Source organism: Sinocyclocheilus grahami, unplaced genomic scaffold, assembly GCF_001515645.1.
Source record: "Sinocyclocheilus grahami isolate Dianchi unplaced genomic scaffold, SAMN03320097.WGS_v1.1 scaffold64.1, whole genome shotgun sequence".
NCBI classification, from domain to species: domain Eukaryota; kingdom Metazoa; phylum Chordata; class Actinopteri; order Cypriniformes; family Cyprinidae; genus Sinocyclocheilus; species Sinocyclocheilus grahami.
The window spans coordinates 854,008-859,918 of record NW_015505243.1 but is presented as its reverse complement, the minus strand read 5'-3'; the positions used below and the strand labels follow the sequence as shown (position 1 = coordinate 859,918).

Below are 5,911 nucleotides of genomic sequence, written 5' to 3'. Positions count from 1 at the left end.
ATGCAAGCATAAATTGACACAGTAAGAGTGAATGAGCAAAATACAAAAATACAAATTCTCTACGGGGATCTCATAATATATCTTCACCTAAACCCACTTTAAACTGTCAAAGATCAGGCACTGATTAGCTATGCTGGATTATCATAGAAGTACTCACAGAACTAGGCTAGAGAAACAGATAACGACCACATTGACATATTCACACTTCACATGCACATAAATCATACAGGGAACAGCATGTTGCATCAGACCACTGACTCATTTATTCTGCATGAGCACAAGATATTGCAGCATAGATATAGAAATAATTTAATATACAGTCTCCTTAGCTGGAAAATGGAGAGCAGTTCTAGTTGGATGCAGGGCTGGGCAAAAAAATCGAATGCGATTTTCATGCGCATCTCGTCATAGTTCACTGACAAGCTACACAAAATCGCGTTCAAAATTGCAGGCGATTCATTGCCGATTTTGAACGCGATTTTGTGTAGCCTGTCAGTGAACTACGGCTCTGTGTAGTAAATGCCGCTCCATCTGAAAGCACGTGCTGGAGATTTACTACTAATCACAGGAGCGGCTTTACTGACGAGATGCGCATGAAAATCGCATTCGATTTTTAGCACAGCCCTAGTTGGATGTAACACCCGCAATACCAATTTTGCACTGGCAAAAATAGATTATGAATTAAAATGACTCAAGAAGGGTTTAAGATGGGAATTTACCTGTATATTCAGGCTGGAAACCACCACATCCCCTGTAGGAGTTATTATGGGCAGGTTTTCACATTTGATGCCCTGTTCCACATCAATCACGTTACCTGAGCAGACACACACAAACATGACAAGACAATTACTTAATGTAAATGTACAGTATACTGTAGAATATAAAAGTACTGATTACTATGTACTGTTCAGGATGTACTTAAAATTCCCTACTGTTCAAAAGTTTTTTATGCTCACCAAGGCTGCATTTATTTTACAGTAAAAACTGTAACATTTATTTACTCTCACTTTTGATCAATTTATTGTGTCTTTAAAAAAAACAAATCTTACTGACCCCAAACTTTTGAACGGTTGTGTACTTTAATAAAGGATGCACCTGTAACTGTTTAAACTGTAATATGCTATAATGTTGTAACATGACCTCATTTAATTCAGCAAATGGCGTCCAGTTATTGCCTTGAAAATTGTAAACCAATTTTGTGTGCACTTTTGGAATACCAATCAAATAATGAGAGAGAAAACAAATCGAAATTCACAGTTTAAATTGCTTCTAGTTTATTTGCCACACTGGAAATGGAAGATAAAGTTGAGCACATTGCATTGTGGGATACAGAATTCCGAAGAGTATGCACTAGGGGTTGAACGACTTATCCAGTGGCAGTGATGATGGGCATGGCGACCATGACCAGGCTCGATGCGCTCCCGAGATATTATAGGAACTGTTCCAGCATGACATACCAAAGCCTCTTGAACAGGATCAGGTTAATCTGCTTGGACAGCGAGGTGTAGCTCTGCTGCAGCTGCAACATCTCGATCTGCGCAGGGCACAGACGCAGGCACGCAAACACGCACGCAGACACCCATACACACAGATACAAAGGCAGCAAGATAACATCAAACTGAGGAACACGCAAGCTCACACGCAGATTAGTTTCCAATAATAAAGTGTCAAATCATCTTTTTTGTACTAATAGGAAATATACATTTTTAAGCACCAAATCAGAGCATATTAAAATAATCATGAAGGTTAAGAAGTTAAATGAGTTAAGTGCAATGTGTGTGAGTGTGAGCTTCGGGTCAGAGAGGCGAATGCAGACTTTTGCCCCAATTCCAGGGCCTTCTTTGTATTCAGACATGTCACATGACCTCTCTCTATGAACACTTTCCCTGGCCATATGACTGTGAAGTTCGGGAACATTTCCCATTGCAGGCATGGGGCACTGTTTGTTCAGCAGGGACATTTGATTTGTCATTGGGACACATGAACAAAATGACCTCAAACACCTGTTTTAAAGGGACAATTCACCCATAAATAAAATTTCTATCATCATTTACTCACCCTCACCCCCACCCCCAAAGCTACAGTATCCATAGAACCCAAAAAAGGATAAAGCAAGGGTTTTTAAACTAATGATGATCGCTACATGATCTAAATATCTTCTTGCAAGCGATCTCTTTTTTAAAACATATATTCTCTTCAGCTCACCAAGGCTGCGTTTATTTGATTAAACATACAATAAAAAAGTGTAATATTGTGAAATATTATTACAATTTAAAATAACAGATTTCTGTTTGAATATATTTCAAAATGCAATTTATTCCTGTGATGCAATGCTGAATTTTCATTTTTTTAAAAACGGTCATGCCGTTTAATATTTTTGTGAAATCTAATAAATAATCTATTAAAAATAAATTGAAAGTTCAAAAGAAAAGCATTTGTTTGAAATAGAAATCTTCTGTAACTTTATAACTGTCTTAACTGTCACTTGATCAATTTAATGCATCCTTGCTAAATAAAATCTTAATTACTTTCAAAAATTAAATCTTACTGACCCCAAACTTTTGAACGCTAGTGTATATAATTTACTAAATTAAATAATTAGTTTTTATATTGTCAGCGAAATAAGGTAAAAAAAAGTGATTAAAACTGGAAATGCATCTTGTGTTTGTTTAACAATTTCTACAATTATTCTATATAACAAAAAGTGCTCTACAAAACCCCAGCAAGCAAGCCAATTATATTAAAATAACAATATAATATATAATATAATTACATATGTTGTATAAGACAATATTACATTACTTAAATTTGTTAAAAATAAATTGATTGCATTAACATTTAATAATATTTTATATTAACATAAAATAAATATAAATATATAAATAAAATAACACATTAAATAATAATAAATTAAATCATATTTTATTATTAAATACAAATAATAATAATAATAATAATAATAAATAATAATAAAATATTTGGAACTTTATTTTTTATTTAGGCCCCCAGTTTGAAAATCAAGAAAGCACCACAAAATTTTGTTCTATATTTCAAATCTTGTTAAGCTATAAAATAGCATTGCGTGAGAAGCAGATTGAAATGTATTCACTGAGCAACTTCACTTTTTGATCGCTGCTGGACACTGTTTTCATGGTATGAAAAAGAGCAAGGTGAACATGCTGCTAAACATCTCCTTTTGTGTTCCAAAGTCATATACATTTGGAAAGACATGAGGGTGAGTAGCCTAAATGGTGACAGAAAACTAACCCAAGAGGCTATTCTCTTACCTTATGTCCTCCATAGAAGGCGATCTCCTCTGAATTGGCGATTATGCGTGAATGCATGTATCTCAGGTCGTCTTTCCTCCTGGCTTCCTCGGCCACCAGTTTACCAAAGCGGGGCGAGAACGCTCTCAGAATCTTGGCAGTAAGTGCCACCACAATGCCAGCTATGATGGAGGGCCATGTGGTGTTGGCACCTTTCGACTCGGCGGTTTTAATGAGAGTGTAACAGGTCACCACTACATCTAGGATAGGCTTGGTCAGGTTCGAGTACAGATGAGCCACAGAGGCAGCGAACATCACCACATCTTCGGTCAAGGACTGATCGGGGTTCGCCAGCCGGCCGTCCATGTTGCTGACACGGTAATACGTCTGATCGCTGAAATACATCATGTAGGCGTGGGTGACCAACCGGGTGCAAAAGGCGAGGGTCAGCTGACCCTCCAGGTAACGGATGGCACTGTTCACAAATGTGCAGCCATTTGGCAATGAGCAGCCATTTGGTTAACTCAACCACAAACGCCCTGGGGTCTTTCTTCACAATGGTTTTCACTATTTGCCCATCCAAATTGGCTACATAGATGGAGAGAAAGGTGCGTGAAATGAGGGCTAGAGAGTGGAAACCGAGCAGGCCGCGTTCTTTGCAGAAAAGCTGAGGAAAGAGGATTTTCAAGAGATGAATCAACCTCTCGAAGAATTCCCGGTTCACAGCCGGGGAGCTCTTCTTTTTCTTTGCGGCTTCCACTTCTTGAGGTTCTCCATTAGAGGTAACTGGGTCTGTGGCCTTAACCTGTGTACTAGTCCTTCCTTTGAGCTTGCCATATACACAAGGGCAAAATTTCTTCGCACCATATAGCGCAACTAGAAGGAGAATGGTGTTTCTCACAAGGGGTTTCTTCAGCTCAAAGGGCAGTTTTGAGTACACAGACATTTTTCTTTGTAGCTTATCGATACTGAGATCATTCAAAATGAAGGTTATTGAAAAGCAGGTTGCTAAAGTACACGGCTATACGGACGTCTATTCATGTAAACTAATAGAAATGCGATTTCAGCAAACTGACAGCACGTTCTATTGGAAACCTCAAAGGTTTCAGAGACAGCAATGAGATTAAATGGAGAAAAATTTAATCTGACACTGCAATCTCACAAGTCTCTCCTCCAAAATTTCAGAAGAGAAACCAACTCCAATATTTCTCATTCTAACAAGCAATCCCAGCCATACACATGAAGGCCTTTAAACTCTAGCGTTGACTGCATGTCAACAGTCTCATCTGTGTCTATATTAGTTTCTGCTGAGGAGTTTAAGAAGCATCAGAGACAGTTGACACTTAAGTTATGACAGATCTCCTCTGAACGACTGCTGTGGGAAATGTTGTTTGTTTATACGATAAGTTAAATGTTAATATGTTGCAAGTAAACTAACATAAAATATACTTTAAGTGTAAATAAACTGGCAAACAACATGTCCTGGCTTCAGAGGTAACGTTAGTTCAAATGACAGCTAGCAAGCTAATAAACTCAAGAGTAACGTACTAAAAACAAACAGCGGGGTGACACAAAAACTATATAAAACACTATTTACACGTTTACATCTCCACTATATTGAATCAGACAGCATGTAAATATCAAATAAGTGTCGTTTGAGACACGGTGCTAGCGCCGCTGGGTAATATAACGTTATTCGCTTTACTTCAACTTCCTCCGTCCAACTTTCCATCTGTTTTGATCGACGTAAAGGTCATTTTCACAGCAGATAGGAAATATGACAGACCCTCATCATGACGAGCACATGCAGTCTCTGTCATTTAGCTCATTAAACGGTCCGAGTGCAGCATTAAAGCCGCCGGTGTGTGTTTGAGTCCGGGGGTAAATCCATCAGCCTCACCGGAGCTCCGGCGGTAGACAGGTGGAGTAAACATGGACATTACTCAGTCACGCCACATATTACAAGTCACACACGACTGCTGTTGTTATCATCACTGGCGTTTTTCACTATTATTGGCGCTTTTAGTTTTACTGTGGCAAGATATGTTGTATGATATCGGTCTATAATTCAGTTCCAATAGCTTTGGCATGACTGCAGGGCAGATGATACATCACCAAAGCTGGTAATTATGCAGAAAAAAAACATCTATTAATGTGATATTACATAATACATCAGAATTAGTAGGGACGCTAATGTCCCTACCAATGTCCAGCCACTAAATTGTACCAAGCAATAATTTTGATCAAACAATTAAATTATGTCCCCATGATGCCAAAACCAAACTCCATGTCAAAATACGCCTTTGTAATACAATATCAGTAAATTATGGTAATACTTACTCAACTGGTAAGTTTAAGTTATCAAGAAGCATTGAAACGTAACCCTGCTGAGAATAAAACCAGCCTAAACTTGGTTGGCTGGTTTTAGCTGGTTGTTCAGCCTCGTCTTAGCTGGTCAGCAGGCTGGTTTTAGCCACTTCTTTAGCTGGTCAGGCTTGGAGACCAGCTGGCCAACCAGCTAAAACCAGCTTAGTCAGGCTGGGAGACCAGCTAAAACCAGCTACTTCCAACTTAAACCAGCTAAAACCAGCTTAGTCAGATTGGGAGACCAGCTAAAGCCAGCTACTTCCAGCTTAAACCAGCTA

General features: G+C 38.5%; 1 pseudogene; it reads right to left on the bottom strand.

The window, feature by feature from the left end:
• The window catches only part of LOC107584916 (ATP-binding cassette sub-family D member 1-like), a 21,403-nt pseudogene extending 16,229 nt beyond the window's left edge, over window positions 1-5,174 (bottom strand).
• Window positions 5,175-5,911: the final 737 nt, after the last annotated feature.